Below are 17,616 nucleotides of genomic sequence, written 5' to 3' on the forward strand. Positions count from 1 at the left end.
CAATATAGATAAGCTATCATAAAACTTTGAAAATTAAACTTTAAGGAAAATGAACAAAGTTAGGTCCCACCGAGATTTGAACTCGGATCACTGGATTCAAAGTCCAGAGTGCTCACCATTACACCTTAGAACCCTTTATTATATAATCTTCCTCTACTCAATATAGCTGATCTTTGAAATACTGAATGTTCTCCTGTTTTAGGTACATTTGGCATTTTTGTGTTTGCTGATGCTTTTATGTTTGGCTGGTTTGCTCAGTTGGTTAGAGCGTGGAGCTAATAACGCCAAGGTCACGGGTTCGATCCACATATATGCAATTTGCTTTTTCTTGTTGTCCTACAAGAAATGCCAAGAAGGGATTTTATCCAGCGACAAAGTGCATGAAGACGGGGATCAATACAAGGCATTGGCTAAAGTTAGCAGCCCTTGAAACTTGCTAGAGAACATCATAGACACATACAAAACAGAGAATTTTTAAATCCATGTTAGGAATAAACAAAAATGTCATCCTTTGGCTGATGCAGCATTTCTCTCTATGGCATACAGAGAAAACTTTTTCTCAAATATTGCAATATGGCAAATCTAAGAAATGCAAAGACAACTTAATCAATCAGGACTTTTTTTGGTGATTGAATCTACTGGGGACTAGGTTTTAAGAAGAGAAGTAGACCAGACCTTTACTGTAATTAGTGCACACTGAAGAAGTAACTTCTAAAAACCAGAATATCTAAAAACCATAGCACAAGTGATGGATTACTGCATTCTTATTGCAACTTTTCTTATTTCCAAATGTTTGACAAACATCTCTCCAGTTGAAAACTGATTTGAAACAGTTTCAAAATTAGTTTGGAGTAAAGAAACCACTGAAGTTGATGGGATTTATAGAAAGTTTCAATATAGATAAGCTATCATAAAACTTTGAAAATTAAACTTTAAGGAAAATGAGCAAAGTTAGGTCCCACCGAGATTTGAACTTGGATCACTAGATTCAAAGTCCAGAGTGGTCACCATTACACCATAGAACCCTTTATTATAGAATCTTCCTCTACTCAATATAGCTGATCTTTGAAATACTGAATGTTCTCCTGTTTTAGGTACATTTGGCATTTTTGTGTTTGCTGATGCTTTTATGTATGGCTGGTTCACTCAGTTGGTTAGAGCGTGGAGCTAATAAGGCCAAGGTCACGGGTTTGATCCCCATATAGGCCATGTGCTTTTACTTGCTATCTTACAAGAAATGCCAAGAAAGGATTTTATCCAGCAACAAAGTGCATGAAGACTGCGATCAACACATGGCATTGGCTAGAGTTAGCAGCCCTTGAAACTTGCTAGAGAACTTCATAGACACATACAAAACAGAGAATTTTTAAATCCATATTAGGAATAAACAAAAATGTCATCCTTTGGCTGATGCAGCATTTCTCTATATGGCATACAGAGAAAACTTTTTCTCAAATATAGCAATATGGCAAATCTAAGAAATGCAAAGGCAACTTAATCAATCAGGACATTTTTTTGGTGATTGAATCTACTGGGGACTAAGTTTTAAGATGAGAAGAAGACCAGACCTTTACTCTAATTAGTGCACACTGAAGAAGTAAATTCTAAAAACCAGAATATCTAAAAACCATAGCACAAGTGATGGATTACTGCATTCTTATTGCAACTTTTCTTATTTCCAAATATTTGACAAACATCTCTCCAGTTGAAAACTGATTTGAAACAGTTTCAAAATTAGTTTGGAGTAAAGAAACCACTGAAGTTGATGGGATTTATAGAAAGTTTCAATATAGATAAGCAATCCTAAAACTTCGAAAATTAAACTTTAAGGAAAATGAACAAAGTTAGGTTCCACCAAGATTTGAACTTGGATCACTGCATTCAAAGTCCAGAGTGCTCACCATTACACCACAGAACCCTTTATTATAGAATCATCCTCTACTCAATATAGCTGATCTTTGAAATACTGAATGTTCTCCTGTTTTAGGTACATTTGGCATTTTTGTGTTTGCTGATGCTTTTATGTATGGCTGGTTCACTCAGTTGGTTAGAGCGTGGAGCTAATAATGCCAAGGTCATGGGTTTGATCCACATGTAAGCCATGTGCTTTTTCTTGTTATCCTACAAGAAATGCCAAGAAAGGATTTTATCCAGCAACAAAGTGCATGAAGAGTGGGATCAACACATGGCATTGGCTAGAGTTAGCAGCCCTTGAAACTTGCTAGAGAACTTCATAGACACATACAAAACAGAGAATTTTTAAATCCATGTTAGGAATAAACAAAAATGTCATCCTTTGGCTGATGCAGCATTTCTCTATATGGCATACAGAGAAAACTTTTTCTCAAATATTGCAATATGGCAAATCTAAGAAATGCAAAGGCAACTTAATCAATCAGGACTTTTTTTGGTGATTGAATCTACTGGGGACTAGGTTTTAAGAAGAGAAGAAGACCAGACCTTTACTCTAATTAGTGCACACTGAAGAAGTAACTTCTAAAAACCAGAATATCTAAAAACCATAGCACAAGTGATGGATTACTGCATTCTTTTTGCAAATTTTATTATTTCCAAATGTTTGACAAACATCTCTCCAGTTGAAAACTGATTTGAAACAGTTTCAAAATTAGTTTGGAGTAAAGAAAGCAATGAAGTTGATGGGATTATAGAAAGTTTCAATATAGATAAGCTATCATAAAACTTTGAAAATTAAACTTTAAGGAAAATGAACAAAGTTAGGTCCCACCGAGATTTGAACTCGGATCACTGGATTCAAAGTCCAGAGTGCTCACCATTACACCTTAGAACCCTTTATTATATAATCTTCCTCTACTCAATATAGCTGATCTTTGAAATACTGAATGTTCTCCTGTTTTAGGTACATTTGGCATTTTTGTGTTTGCTGATGCTTTTATGTATGGCCGGTTTGCTCAGTTGGTTAGAGCGTGGAGCTAATAATGCCAAGGTCACGGGTTCGATCCACATATAGGCCATTTGCTTTTTCTTGTTGTCCTACAAGAAATGCCAAGAAGGGATTTTATCCAGCGACAAAGTGCATGAAGACTTGGATCAATACAAGGCATTTGCTAAAGTTAGCAGCCCTTGAAACTTGCTAGAGAACATCATAGACACATACAAAACAGAGAATTTTTAAATCCATGTTAGGAATAAACAAAAATGTCATCCTTTGGCTGATGCAGCATTTCTCTCTATGGCATACAGAGAAAACTTTTTCTCAAATATTGCAATATGGCAAATCTAAGAAATGCAAAGACAACTTAATCAATCAGGACTTTTTTTGGTGATTGAATCTACTGGGGACTAGGTTTTAAGAAGAGAAGAAGACCAGACCTTTACTCTAATTAGTGCACACTGAAGAAGTAACTTCTAAAAACCAGAATATCTAAAAACCATAGCACAAGTGATGGATTACTGCATTCTTATTGCAACTTTTCTTATTTCCAAATGTTTGACAAACATCTCTCCAGTTGAAAACTGATTTGAAATAGTTTCAAAATTAGTTTGGAGTAAAGAAACCACTGAAGTTGATGGGATTTATAGAAAGTTTCAATATAGATAAGCTATCATAAAACTTTGAAAATTAAACTTTAAGGAAAATTAGCAAAGTTATGTCCCTCCGAGATTTGAACTTGGATCACTGTATGCAAAGTCCAGAGTGCTCACCATTACACCATAGAACCCTTTATTATAGAATCTTCCTCTACTCAATATAGCTGATCTTTGAAATACTGAATGTTCTCCTGTTTTAGGTACATTTGGCATTTTTGTGTTTGTTGATGCTTTTATGTATGGCTGGTTCACTCAGTTGGTTAGAGCGTGGAGCTAATAATGCCAAGGTCACGGGTTTGATCCCCATATAGGCCATGTGCTTTTACTTGCTGTCCTACAAGAAATGCCAAGAAAGGATTTTATCCAGCAACAAAGTGCATGAAGACTGCGATCAACACATGGCATTGGCTAGAGTTAGCAGCCCTTGAAACTTGCTAGAGAACTTCATAGACACATACAAAACAGAGAATTTTTAAATCCATGTTAGGAATAAACAAAAATGTCATCCTTTGGCTGATGCAGCATTTCTCTATATGGCATACAGAGAAAACTTTTTCTCAAATATTGCAATATGGCAAATCTAAGAAATGCAAAGGCAACTTAATCAATCAGGACTTTTTTTGGTGATTGAATCTACTGGGGACTAGGTTTTAAGAAGAGAAGAAGACCAGACCTTTACTCTAATTAGTGCACACTGAAGATGTAACTTCTAAAAACCAGAATATCTAAAAACCATAGCACAAGTGATGGATTACTGCATTCTTTTTGCAAATTTTATTATTTCCAAATGTTTGACAAACATCTCTCCAGTTGAAAACTGAATTGAAACAGTTTACAAATTAGTTTGGAGTAAAGAAACCACTGAAGTTGATGGGATTATAGAAAGTTTCAATATAGATAAGCTATCATAAAACTTTGAAAATTAAACTTTAAGGAAAATGAACAAAGTTAAGTCCCACCGAGATTTGAACTCGGATCACTGGATTCAAAGTCCAGAGTGCTCACTGTTACACCATAGAACCCTTTATTATAGAATTTTCCTCTACTCAATATAGCTGATCTTTGAAATACTGAATGTTCTCCTGTTTTAGGTACATTTGGCATTTTTGTGTTTGCTGATGCTTTTATGTATGGCTGGTTCACTCATTTGGTTAGAGCGTGGAGATAATAATGCCAAGGTCACGGGTTTGATCCCCATATAGGCAATGTGCTTTTACTTGCTGTCCTACAAGAAATGCCAAGAAAGGATTTTATCCAGCAACAAAGTGCATGAAGACTTCGATCAACACATGGCATTGGCTAGAGTTAGCAGCCCTTGAAACTTGCTAGAGAACTTCATAGACACATACAAAACAGAGAATTTTTAAATCCATGTTAGGAATAAACAAAAATGTCATCCTTTGGCTGATGCAGCATTTCTCTATATGGCATACAGAGAAAACTTTTTCTCAAATATAGCAATATGGCAAATCTAAGAAATGCAAAGGCAACTTAATCAATCAGGACATTTTTTTGGTGATTGAATCTACTGGGGACTAAGTTTTAAGATGAGAAGAAGACCAGACCTTTACTCTAATTAGTGCACACTGAAAAAGTAAATTCTAAAAACCAGAATATCTAAAAACCATAGCACAAGTGATGGATTACTGCATTCTTATTGCAACTTTTCTTATTTCCAAATGTTTGACAAACATCTCTCCAGTTGAAAACTGATTTGAAACAGTTTCAAAATTAGTTTGGAGTAAAGAAACCACTGAAGTTGATGGGATTTATAGAAAGTTTAAATATAGATAAGCTATCCTAAAACTTTGAAAATTAAACTTTAAGGAAAATGAACAAAGTTAGGTTCCACCGAGATATGAACTCGGATCACTGGATTCAAAGTCCAGAGTGCTCACCATTACACCATAGAACCCTTTATTATAGAATCATCCTCTACTCAATATAGCTGATCTTTGAAATACTGAATGTTCTTCTGTTTTAGGTACATTTGGCATTTTTGTGTTTGCTGATGCTTTTATGTATGGCTGGTTCACTCAGTTGGTTAGAGCGCGGAGCTAATAATGCCAAGGTCATGGGTTTGATCCCCATATAAGCCATGTGCTTTTTCTTGTTATCCTACAAGAAATGCCAAGAAAGGATTTTATCCAGCAACAAAGTGCATGAAGAGTGGGATCAACACATGGCATTGGCAAGAGTTAGCAGCCCTTGAAACTTGCTAGAGAACTTCATAGACACATACAAAACAGAGAATTTTTAAATCAATGTTAGGAATAAACAAAAATGTCATCCTTTGGCTGATGCAGCATTTCTCTATATGGCATACAGAGAAAACTTTTTCTCAAATATTGCAATATGGCAAATCTAAGAAATGCAAAGGCAACTTAATCAATCAGGACATTTTTTGGTGATTGAATCTACTGGGGACTAAGTTTTAAGATGAGAAGAAGACCAGACCTTTACTCTAATTAGTGCACACTGAAGAAGTAAATTCTAAAAACCAGAATATCTAAAAACCATAGCACAAGTGATGGATTACTGCATTGTTATTGCAACTTTTCTTATTTCCAAATGTTTGACAAACATCTCTCCAGTTGAAAACTGATTTGAAACAGTTTCAAAATTAGTTTGGAGTAAAGAAACCACTGAAGTTGATGGGATTTATAGAAAGTTTCAATATAGATAAGCTATCCTAAAACTTTGAAAATTAAACTTTAAGGAAAATGAACAAAGTTAGGTTCCACCGAGATTTGAACTCGGATCACTGGATTCAAAGTCCAGAGTGCTCACCATTACACCATAGAACCCTTTATTATAGAATCATCCTCTACTCAATATAGCTGATCTTTGAAATACTGAATGTTCTTCTGTTTTAGGTACATTTGGCATTTTTGTGTTTGCTGATGCTTTTATGTATGGCTGGTTCACTCATTTGGTTAGAGCGTGGAGCTAATAATGCCAAGGTCATGGGTTTGATCCCCATATAAGCCATGTGCTTTTTCTTGTTATCCTACAAGAAATGCCAAGAAAGGATTTTATCCAGCAACAAAGTGCATGAAGAGTGGGATCAACACATGGCATTGGCTAGAGTTAGCAGCCCTTGAAACTTGCTAGAGAACTTCATAGACACATACAAAACAGAGAATTTTTAAATCCATGTTAGGAATAAACAAAAATGTCATCCTTTGGCTGATGCAGCATTTCTCTATATGGCATACAGAGAAAACTTTTTCTCAAATATTGCAATATGGCAAATCTAAGAAATGCAAAGACAACTAAATCAATCAGGACTTTTTTTGGTGATTGAATCTACTGGGGACTAGGTTTTAAGAAGAGAAGAAGACCAGACCTTTACTGTAATTAGTGCACACTGAAGAAGTAACTTCTAAAAACCAGAATATCTAAAAACCATAGCACAAGTGATGGATTACTGCATTCTTATTGCAACTTTTCTTATTTCCAAATGTTTGACAAACATCTCTCCAGTTGAAAACTGATTTGAAACAGTTTCAAAATTAGTTTGGAGTAAAGAAACCACTGAAGTTGATGGGATTTATAGAAAGTTTCAATATAGATAAGCTATCATAAAACTTTGAAAATTAAACTTTAAGGAAAATGAGCAAAGTTAGGTCCCACCGAGATTTGAACTTGGATCACTGGATTCAAAGTCCAGAGTGCTCACCATTACACCATAGAACCCTTTATTATAGAATCTTCCTCTACTCAATATAGCTGATCTTTGAAATACTGAATGTTCTCCTGTTTTAGGTACATTTGGCATTTTTGTGTTTGTTGATGCTTTTATGTATGGCTGGTTCACTCAGTTGGTTAGAGCGTGGAGCTAATAATGCCAAGGTCACGGGTTTGATCCCCATATAGGCCATGTGCTTTTACTTGCTGTCCTACAAGAAATGCCAAGAAAGGATTTTATCCAGCAACAAAGTGCATGAAGACTGCGATCAACACATGGCATTGGCTAGAGTTAGCAGCCCTTGAAACTTGCTAGAGAACTTCATAGACACATACAAAACAGAGAATTTTTAAATCCATGTTAGGAATAAACAAAAATGTCATCCTTTGGCTGATGCAGCATTTCTCTATATGGCATACAGAGAAAACTTTTTCTCAAATATTGCAATATGGCAAATCTAAGAAATGCAAAGGCAACTTAATCAATCAGGACTTTTTTTGGTGATTGAATCTACTGGGGACTAGGTTTTAAGAAGAGAAGAAGACCAGACCTTTACTCTAATTAGTGCACACTGAAGATGTAACTTCTAAAAACCAGAATATCTAAAAACCATAGCACAAGTGATGGATTACTGCATTCTTTTTGCAAATTTTATTATTTCCAAATGTTTGACAAACATCTCTCCAGTTGAAAACTGAATTGAAACAGTTTAAAAATTAGTTTGGAGTAAAGAAACCACTGAAGTTGATGGGATTATAGAAAGTTTCAATATAGATAAGCTATCATAAAACTTTGAAAATTAAACTTTAAGGAAAATGAACAAAGTTAAGTCCCACCGAGATTTGAACTCGGATCACTGGATTCAAAGTCCAGAGTGCTCACTGTTACACCATAGAACCCTTTATTATAGAATTTTCCTCTACTCAATATAGCTGATCTTTGAAATACTGAATGTTCTCCTGTTTTAGGTACATTTGGCATTTTTGTGTTTGCTGATGCTTTTATGTATGGCTGGTTCACTCATTTGGTTAGAGCGTGGAGATAATAATGCCAAGGTCACGGGTTTGATCCCCATATAGGCAATGTGCTTTTACTTGCTGTCCTACAAGAAATGCCAAGAAAGGATTTTATCCAGCAACAAAGTGCATGAAGACTTCGATCAACACATGGCATTGGCTAGAGTTAGCAGCCCTTGAAACTTGCTAGAGAACTTCATAGACACATACAAAACAGAGAATTTTTAAATCCATGTTAGGAATAAACAAAAATGTCATCCTTTGGCTGATGCAGCATTTCTCTATATGGCATACAGAGAAAACTTTTTCTCAAATATAGCAATATGGCAAATCTAAGAAATGCAAAGGCAACTTAATCAATCAGGACATTTTTTTGGTGATTGAATCTACTGGGGACTAAGTTTTAAGATGAGAAGAAGACCAGACCTTTACTCTAATTAGTGCACACTGAAAAAGTAAATTCTAAAAACCAGAATATCTAAAAACCATAGCACAAGTGATGGATTACTGCATTCTTATTGCAACTTTTCTTATTTCCAAATGTTTGACAAACATCTCTCCAGTTGAAAACTGATTTGAAACAGTTTCAAAATTAGTTTGGAGTAAAGAAACCACTGAAGTTGATGGGATTTATAGAAAGTTTAAATATAGATAAGCTATCCTAAAACTTTGAAAATTAAACTTTAAGGAAAATGAACAAAGTTAGGTTCCACCGAGATATGAACTCGGATCACTGGATTCAAAGTCCAGAGTGCTCACCATTACACCATAGAACCCTTTATTATAGAATCATCCTCTACTCAATATAGCTGATCTTTGAAATACTGAATGTTCTTCTGTTTTAGGTACATTTGGCATTTTTGTGTTTGCTGATGCTTTTATGTATGGCTGGTTCACTCAGTTGGTTAGAGCGCGGAGCTAATAATGCCAAGGTCATGGGTTTGATCCCCATATAAGCCATGTGCTTTTTCTTGTTATCCTACAAGAAATGCCAAGAAAGGATTTTATCCAGCAACAAAGTGCATGAAGAGTGGGATCAACACATGGCATTGGCAAGAGTTAGCAGCCCTTGAAACTTGCTAGAGAACTTCATAGACACATACAAAACAGAGAATTTTTAAATCAATGTTAGGAATAAACAAAAATGTCATCCTTTGGCTGATGCAGCATTTCTCTATATGGCATACAGAGAAAACTTTTTCTCAAATATTGCAATATGGCAAATCTAAGAAATGCAAAGGCAACTTAATCAATCAGGACATTTTTTGGTGATTGAATCTACTGGGGACTAAGTTTTAAGATGAGAAGAAGACCAGACCTTTACTCTAATTAGTGCACACTGAAGAAGTAAATTCTAAAAACCAGAATATCTAAAAACCATAGCACAAGTGATGGATTACTGCATTGTTATTGCAACTTTTCTTATTTCCAAATGTTTGACAAACATCTCTCCAGTTGAAAACTGATTTGAAACAGTTTCAAAATTAGTTTGGAGTAAAGAAACCACTGAAGTTGATGGGATTTATAGAAAGTTTCAATATAGATAAGCTATCCTAAAACTTTGAAAATTAAACTTTAAGGAAAATGAACAAAGTTAGGTTCCACCGAGATTTGAACTCGGATCACTGGATTCAAAGTCCAGAGTGCTCACCATTACACCATAGAACCCTTTATTATAGAATCATCCTCTACTCAATATAGCTGATCTTTGAAATACTGAATGTTCTTCTGTTTTAGGTACATTTGGCATTTTTGTGTTTGCTGATGCTTTTATGTATGGCTGGTTCACTCATTTGGTTAGAGCGTGGAGCTAATAATGCCAAGGTCATGGGTTTGATCCCCATATAAGCCATGTGCTTTTTCTTGTTATCCTACAAGAAATGCCAAGAAAGGATTTTATCCAGCAACAAAGTGCATGAAGAGTGGGATCAACACATGGCATTGGCTAGAGTTAGCAGCCCTTGAAACTTGCTAGAGAACTTCATAGACACATACAAAACAGAGAATTTTTAAATCCATGTTAGGAATAAACAAAAATGTCATCCTTTGGCTGATGCAGCATTTCTCTATATGGCATACAGAGAAAACTTTTTCTCAAATATTGCAATATGGCAAATCTAAGAAATGCAAAGACAACTAAATCAATCAGGACTTTTTTTGGTGATTGAATCTACTGGGGACTAGGTTTTAAGAAGAGAAGAAGACCAGACCTTTACTGTAATTAGTGCACACTGAAGAAGTAACTTCTAAAAACCAGAATATCTAAAAACCATAGCACAAGTGATGGATTACTGCATTCTTATTGCAACTTTTCTTATTTCCAAATGTTTGACAAACATCTCTCCAGTTGAAAACTGATTTGAAACAGTTTCAAAATTAGTTTGGAGTAAAGAAACCACTGAAGTTGATGGGATTTATAGAAAGTTTCAATATAGATAAGCTATCATAAAACTTTGAAAATTAAACTTTAAGGAAAATGAGCAAAGTTAGGTCCCACCGAGATTTGAACTTGGATCACTGGATTCAAAGTCCAGAGTGCTCACCATTACACCATAGAACCCTTTATTATAGAATCTTCCTCTACTCAATATAGCTGATCTTTGAAATACTGAATGTTCTCCTGTTTTACTTACATTTGGCATTTTTGTGTTTGCTGATGCTTTTATGTATGGCTGGTTCACTCAGTTGGTTAGAGCGTGGAGCTAATAATGCCAAGGTCACGGGTTTGATCCCCATATGGGCCATGTGCTTTTACTTGTTGTCCTACAAGAAATGCCAAGAAAGGATTTTATCCAGCAACAAAGTGCATGAAGACTGCGATCAACACATGGCATGGGCTAGAGTTAGCTGCCCTTGAAACTTGCTAGAGAACTTCATAGACACATACAAAACAGAGAATTTTTAAATCCATGTTAGGAATAAACAAAAATGTCATCCTTTGGCTGATGCAGCATTTCTCTATATGGCATACAGAGAAAACTTTTTCTCAAATATTGCAATATGGCAAATCTAAGAAATGCAAAGGCAACTTAATCAATCAGGACTTTTTTTGGTGATTGAATCTACTGGGGACTAGGTTTTAAGAAGAGAAGAAGACCAGACCTTTACTCTAATTAGTGCACACTGAAGAAGTAACTTCTAAAAACCAGAATATCTAAAAACCATAGCACAAGTGATGGATTACTGCATTCTTTTTGCAAATTTTATTATTTCCAAATGTTTGACAAACATCTCTCCAGTTGAAAACTGATTTGAAACAGTTTCAAAATTAGTTTGGAGTAAAGAAACCACTGAAGTTGATGGGATTTATAGAAAGTTTCAATATAGATAAGCTATCCTAAAACTTTGAAAATTAAACTTTAAGGAAAATGAACAAAGTTAGGTTCCACCGAGATTTGAACTCGGATCACTGGATTCAAAGTCCAGAGTGCTCACCATTACACAATAGAACCCTTTATTATAGAATCATCCTCTATTCAATATAGCTGATCTTTGAAATACTGAATGTTCTTCTGTTTTAGGTACATTTGGCATTTTTGTGTTTGCTGATGCTTTTATGTATGGCTGGTTCACTCAGTTGGTTAGAGCGTGGAGCTAATAATGCCAAGGTCATGGGTTTGATCCCCATATAAGCCATGTGCTTTTTCTTGTTATCCTACAAGAAATGCCAAGAAAGGATTTTATCCAGCAACAAAGTGCATGAAGAGTGGGATCAACACATGGCATTGGCTAGAGTTAGCAGCCCTTGAAACTTGCTAGAGAACTTCATAGACACATACAAAACAGAGAAATTTTAAATCCATGTTAGGAATAAACAAAAATGTCATCCTTTGGCTGATGCAGCATTTCTCTATATGGCATACAGAGAAAACTTTTTCTCAAATATTGCAATATGGCAAATCTAAGAAATGCAAAGACAACTTATTCAATCAGGACTTTTTTTGGTGATTGAATCTACTGGGGACTAGGTTTTAAGAAGAGAAGAAGACCAGACCTTTACTGTAATTAGTGCACACTGAAGAAGTAACTTCTAAAAACCAGAATATCTAAAAACCATAGCACAAGTGATGGATTACTGCATTCTTATTGCAACTTTTCTTATTTCCAAATGTTTGACAAACATCTCTCAAGTTGAAAACTGATTTGAAACAGTTTCAAAATTAGTTTGGAGTAAAGAAACCACCGAAGTTGATGGGATTTATAGAAAGTTTCAATATAGATAAGCTATCATAAAACGTTGAAAATTAAACTTTAAGGAAAATGAGCAAAGTTAGGTCCCACCGAGATTTGAACTTGGATCACTGGATTCAAAGTCCAGAGTGCTCACCATTACACCATAGAACCCTTTATTATAAAATCTTCCTCTACTCAATATAGCTGATCTTTGAAATACTGAATGTTCTCCTGTTTTAGGTACATTTGGCATTTTTGTGTTTGCTGATGCTTTTATGTATGGCTGGTTCACTCAGTTGGTTAGAGCGTGGAGCTAATAATGCCAAGGTCACGGGTTTGATCCCCATATGGGCCATGTGCTTTTACTTGTTGTCCTACAAGAAATGCCAAGAAAGGATTTTATCCAGCAACAAAGTGCATGAAGACTGCGATCAACACATGGCATGGGCTAGAGTTAGCAGCCCTTGAAACTTGCTAGAGAACTTCATAGACACATACAAAACAGAGAATTTTTAAATCCATGTTAGGAATAAACAAAAATGTCATCCTTTGGCTGATGCAGCATTTCTCTATATGGCATACAGAGAAAACTTTTTCTCAAATATTGCAATATGGCAAATCTAAGAAATGCAAAGGCAACTTAATCAATCAGGACTTTTTTTGGTGATTGAATCTACTGGGGACTAGGTTTTAAGAAGAGAAGAAGACCAGACCTTTACTCTAATTAGTGCACACTGAAGAAGTAGATTCTAAAAACCAGAATATTTAAAAACCATAGCACAAGTGATGGATTACTGCATTCTTTTTGCAAATTTTATTATTTCCAAATGTTTGACAAACATCTCTCCAGTTGAAAACTGATTTGAAACAGTTTAAAAATTAGTTTGGAGTAAAGAAAGCAATGAAGTTGATGGGATTATAGAAAGTTTCAATATAGATAAGCTATCATAAAACTTTGAAAATTAAACTTTAAGGAAAATGAACAAAGTTAGGTCCCAGCGAGATTTGAACTCGGATCACTGGATTCAAAGTCCAGAGTGCTCACCATTACACCTTAGAACCCTTTATTATATAATCTTCCTCTACTCAATATAGCTGATCTTTGAAATACTGAATGTTCTCCTGTTTTAGGTACATTTGGCATTTTTGTGTTTGCTGATGCTTGTATGTATGGCCGGTTTGCTCAGTTGGTAAGAGCGTGGAGCTAATAACGCCAAGGTCACGGGTTCGATCCACATATAGGCCATTTGCTTTTTCTTGTTGTCCTACAAGAAATGCCAAGAATGGATTTTATCCAGCGACAAAGTGCATGAAGACTGGGATCTATACAAGGCATTGGCTAAAGTTAGCAGCCCTTGAAACTTGCTAGAGAACATCATAGACACATACAAATCAGAGAATTTTTAAATCCATGTTAGGAATAAACAAAAATGTCATCCTTTGGCTGATGCAGCATTTCTCTCTATGGCATACAGAGAAAACTTTTTCTCAAATATTGCAATATGGCAAATCTAAGAAATGCAAAGACAACTTAATCAATCAGGACTTTTTTTGGTGATTGAATCTACTGGGGACTAGGTTTTAAGAAGAGAAGAAGACCAGACCTTTACTGTAATTAGTGCACACTGAAGAAGTAACTTCTAAAAACCAGAATATCTAAAAACCATAGCACAAGTGATGGATTACTGCATTCTTATTGCAACTTTTCTTATTTCCAAATGTTTGACAAACATCTCTCCAGTTGAAAACTGATTTGAAACAGTTTCAAAATTATTTTGGAGTAAAGAAACCACTGAAGTTGATGGGATTTATAGAAAGTTTCAATATAGATAAGCTATCATAAAACTTTAAAAATTAAACTTTAAGGAAAATGAGCAAAGTTATGTCCCACCGAGATTTGAACTGGGATCACTGGATTCAAAGTCCAGAGTGCTCACCATTACACCATAGAACCCTTTATTATAGAATCTTCCTCTACTCAATATAGCTGATCTTTGAAATACTAAATGTTCTCCTGTTTTAGGTACATTTGGCATTTTTGTGTTTGCTGATGCTTTTATGTATGGCTGGTTCACTCAGTTGGTTAGAGCGTGGAGCTAATAATGCCAAGGTCACGGGTTTGATCCCCATATAGGCCATGTGCTTTTACTTGCTGTCCTACAAGAAATGCCAAGAAAGGATTTTATCCAGCAACAAAGTGCATGAAGACTGCGATCAACACATGGCATTGGCTAGAGTTAGCAGCCCTTGAAACTTGCTAGAGAACTTCATAGACACATACAAAACAGAGAATTTTTAAATCCATGTTAGGAATAAACAAAAATGTCATCCTTTGGCTGATGCAGCATTTCTCTATATGGCATACAGAGAAAACTTTTTCTCAAATATAGCAATATGGCAAATCTAAGAAATGCAAAGGCAACTTAATCAACCAGGACATTTTTTTGGTGATTGAATCTACTGGGGACTAAGTTTTAAGATGAGAAGAAGACCAGACCTTTACTCTAATTAGTGCACACTGAAGAAGTAAATTCTAAAAACCAGAATATCTAAAAACCATAGCACAAGTGATGGATTACTGCATTCTTATTGCAACTTTTCTTATTTCCAAATGTTTGACAAACATCTCTCCAGTTGAAAACTGATTTGAAACAGTTTCAAAATTAGTTTGGAGTAAAGAAACCACTGAAGTTGATGGGATTTATAGAAAGTTTCAATATAGATAAGCTATCCTAAAACTTTGAAAATTAAACTTTAAGGAAAATGAGCAAAGTTAGGTTCCACCGAGATTTGAACTCGGATCACTGGATTCAAAGTCCAGAGTGCTCACCATTACACTATAGAACCCTTTATTATAGAATCATCCTCTACTCAATATAGCTGATCTTTGAAATACTGAATGTTCTCCTGTTTTAGGTACATTTGTCATTTTTGTGTTTGCTGATGCTTTTATGTATGGCTGGTTCACTCAGTTGGTTAGAGCGTGGAGCTAATAATGCCAAGGTCATGGGTTTGATCCCCATATAAGCCATGTGCTTTTTCTTGTTGTCCTACAAGAAATGCCAAGAAAGGATTTTATCCAGCAACAAAGTGCATGAAGACTGGGATCAACACATGGCATTGGCTAGAGTTAGCAGCCCTTGAAACTTGCTAGAGAACATCATAGACACATACAAAACAGAGAATTTTTAAATCCATGTTAGGAATAAACAAAAAGGTCATCCTTTGGCTGATGCAGCATTTCTCTATATGGCATACAGAGAAAACTTTTTCTCAAATATTGCAATATGGCAAATCTAAGAAATGCAAAGGCAACTTAATCAATCAGGACTTTTTTTGGTGATTGAATCTACTGGGGACTAGGTTTTAAGAAGAGAAGAAGACCAGACCTTTACTCTAATTAGTGCACACTGAAGAAGTAACTTCTAAAAACCAGAATATCTAAAAACCATAGCACAAGTGATGGATTACTGCATTCTTATTGCAACTTTTCTTATTTCCAAATGTTTGACAAACATCTCTCCAGTTGAAAACTGATTTGAAACAGTTTCAAAATTAGTTTGGAGTAAAGAAACCACTGAAGTTGATGGGATTTATAGAAAGTTTCAATATAGATAAGCTATCCTAAAACTTTGAAAATTAAACTTTAAGGAAAATGAACAAAGTTAGGTTCCACCGAGATTTGAACTCGGATCACTGGATTCAAAGTCCAGAGTGCTCACCATTACACCATAGAACCCTTTATTATAGAATCATCCTCTACTCAATATAGCTGATCTTTGAAATACTGAATGTTCTGCTGTTTTAGGTACATTTGGCATTTTTGTGTTTGCTGATGCTTTTATGTATGGCTGGTTCACTCAGTTGGTTAGAGCGTGGAGCTAATAATGCCAAGGTCACGGGTTTGATCCCCATATGGGCCATGTGCTTTTACTTGTTGTCCTACAAGAAATGCCAAGAAAGGATTTTATCCAGCAACAAAGTGCATGAAGACTGCGATCAACACATGGCATGGGCTAGACTTAGCAGCCCTTGAAACTTGCTAGAGAACTTCATAGACACATACAAAACAGAGAATTTTTAAATCCATGTTATGAATAAACAAAAATGTCATCCTTTGGCTGATGCAGCATTTCTCTATATGGCATACAGAGAAAACTTTTTCTCAAATATTGAAATATGGCAAATCTAATAAATGCAAAGGCAACTTAATCAATCAGGACTTTTTTTGGTGATTGAATCTACTGGGGACTAGGTTTTAAGAAGAGAAGAAGACCAGACCTTTACTCTAATTAGTGCACACTGAAGAAGTAACTTCTAAAAACCAGAATATCTAAAAACCATAGCACAAGTGATGGATTACTGCATTCTTTTTGCAAATTTTATTATTTACAAATGTTTGACAAACATCTCTCCAGTTGAAAACTGATTTGAAACAGTTTCAAAATTAGTTTGGAGTAAAGAAACCACTGAAGTTGATGGGATTTATAGAAAGTTTCAATATAGATAAGCTATCCTAAAACTTTGAAAATTAAACTTTAAGGAAAATGAACAAAGTTAGGTTCCACCGAGATTTGAACTCGGATCACTGGATTCAAAGTCCAGAGTGCTCACCATTACACAATAGAACCCTTTATTATAGAATCATCCTCTACTCAATATAGCTGATCTTTGAAATACTGAATGTTCTTCTGTTTTAGGTACATTTGGCATTTTTGTGTTTGCTGATGCTTTTATGTATGGCTGGTTCACTCAGTTGGTTAGAGCGTGGAGCTAATAATGCCAAGGTCATGGGTTTGATCCCCATATAAGCCATGTGCTTTTTCTTGTTATCCTACAAGAAATGCCAAGAAAGGATTTTATCCAGCAACAAAGTGCATGAAGAGTGGGATCAACACATGGCATTGGCTAGAGTTAGCAGCCCTTGAAACTTGCTAGAGAACTTCATAGACACATACAAAACAGAGAATTTTTAAATCCATGTTAGGAATAAACAAAAATGTCATCCTTTGGGTGATGCAGCATTTCTCTATATGGCATACAGAGAAAACTTTTTCTCAAATATTGCAATATGGCAAATCTAAGAAATGCAAAGACAACTTAATCAATCAGGACTTTTTTTGGTGATTGAATCTACTGGGGACTAGGTTTTAAGAAGAGAAGAAG

General features: G+C 35.3%; 17 non-coding genes across 17 annotated transcripts; all 17 read right to left on the bottom strand.

The window, feature by feature from the left end:
- Positions 1-61: 61 nt before the first annotated feature.
- Positions 62-133, bottom strand: TRNAQ-UUG (transfer RNA glutamine (anticodon UUG)). Its single transcript has one exon. It is a non-coding gene; the product is annotated as a tRNA-Gln (tRNA).
- A 1,713-nt stretch (positions 134-1,846) lies between these two features.
- Positions 1,847-1,918, bottom strand: TRNAQ-UUG (transfer RNA glutamine (anticodon UUG)). The gene has a single exon. It is a non-coding gene; the product is annotated as a tRNA-Gln (tRNA).
- An 819-nt stretch (positions 1,919-2,737) lies between these two features.
- Positions 2,738-2,809, bottom strand: TRNAQ-UUG (transfer RNA glutamine (anticodon UUG)). The gene has a single exon. It is a non-coding gene; the product is annotated as a tRNA-Gln (tRNA).
- Positions 2,810-4,520: 1,711 nt separating this feature from the next.
- Positions 4,521-4,592, bottom strand: TRNAQ-UUG (transfer RNA glutamine (anticodon UUG)). The gene has a single exon. It is a non-coding gene; the product is annotated as a tRNA-Gln (tRNA).
- An 821-nt stretch (positions 4,593-5,413) lies between these two features.
- On the bottom strand, positions 5,414-5,485 carry TRNAQ-UUG (transfer RNA glutamine (anticodon UUG)). The gene has a single exon. It is a non-coding gene; the product is annotated as a tRNA-Gln (tRNA).
- An 820-nt stretch (positions 5,486-6,305) lies between these two features.
- TRNAQ-UUG (transfer RNA glutamine (anticodon UUG)) lies at positions 6,306-6,377 on the bottom strand. The gene has a single exon. It is a non-coding gene; the product is annotated as a tRNA-Gln (tRNA).
- An 820-nt stretch (positions 6,378-7,197) lies between these two features.
- TRNAQ-UUG (transfer RNA glutamine (anticodon UUG)) lies at positions 7,198-7,269 on the bottom strand. The gene has a single exon. It is a non-coding gene; the product is annotated as a tRNA-Gln (tRNA).
- An 819-nt stretch (positions 7,270-8,088) lies between these two features.
- On the bottom strand, positions 8,089-8,160 carry TRNAQ-UUG (transfer RNA glutamine (anticodon UUG)). The gene has a single exon. It is a non-coding gene; the product is annotated as a tRNA-Gln (tRNA).
- An 821-nt stretch (positions 8,161-8,981) lies between these two features.
- Positions 8,982-9,053, bottom strand: TRNAQ-UUG (transfer RNA glutamine (anticodon UUG)). Its single transcript has one exon. It is a non-coding gene; the product is annotated as a tRNA-Gln (tRNA).
- An 820-nt stretch (positions 9,054-9,873) lies between these two features.
- Positions 9,874-9,945, bottom strand: TRNAQ-UUG (transfer RNA glutamine (anticodon UUG)). The gene has a single exon. It is a non-coding gene; the product is annotated as a tRNA-Gln (tRNA).
- Positions 9,946-10,765: 820 nt separating this feature from the next.
- TRNAQ-UUG (transfer RNA glutamine (anticodon UUG)) lies at positions 10,766-10,837 on the bottom strand. The gene has a single exon. It is a non-coding gene; the product is annotated as a tRNA-Gln (tRNA).
- An 820-nt stretch (positions 10,838-11,657) lies between these two features.
- On the bottom strand, positions 11,658-11,729 carry TRNAQ-UUG (transfer RNA glutamine (anticodon UUG)). The gene has a single exon. It is a non-coding gene; the product is annotated as a tRNA-Gln (tRNA).
- Positions 11,730-12,549: 820 nt separating this feature from the next.
- TRNAQ-UUG (transfer RNA glutamine (anticodon UUG)) lies at positions 12,550-12,621 on the bottom strand. The gene has a single exon. It is a non-coding gene; the product is annotated as a tRNA-Gln (tRNA).
- Positions 12,622-13,440: 819 nt separating this feature from the next.
- TRNAQ-UUG (transfer RNA glutamine (anticodon UUG)) lies at positions 13,441-13,512 on the bottom strand. The gene has a single exon. It is a non-coding gene; the product is annotated as a tRNA-Gln (tRNA).
- A 1,713-nt stretch (positions 13,513-15,225) lies between these two features.
- TRNAQ-UUG (transfer RNA glutamine (anticodon UUG)) lies at positions 15,226-15,297 on the bottom strand. Its single transcript has one exon. It is a non-coding gene; the product is annotated as a tRNA-Gln (tRNA).
- An 820-nt stretch (positions 15,298-16,117) lies between these two features.
- TRNAQ-UUG (transfer RNA glutamine (anticodon UUG)) lies at positions 16,118-16,189 on the bottom strand. Its single transcript has one exon. It is a non-coding gene; the product is annotated as a tRNA-Gln (tRNA).
- An 820-nt stretch (positions 16,190-17,009) lies between these two features.
- On the bottom strand, positions 17,010-17,081 carry TRNAQ-UUG (transfer RNA glutamine (anticodon UUG)). The gene has a single exon. It is a non-coding gene; the product is annotated as a tRNA-Gln (tRNA).
- Between the last annotated feature and the right edge of the window lie 535 nt (positions 17,082-17,616).

This window comes from Taudactylus pleione, unplaced genomic scaffold (genome assembly GCF_031769625.1).
Source record: "Taudactylus pleione unplaced genomic scaffold, aTauple2 ptg000085l, whole genome shotgun sequence".
NCBI lineage: Eukaryota > Metazoa > Chordata > Amphibia > Anura > Myobatrachidae > Taudactylus > Taudactylus pleione.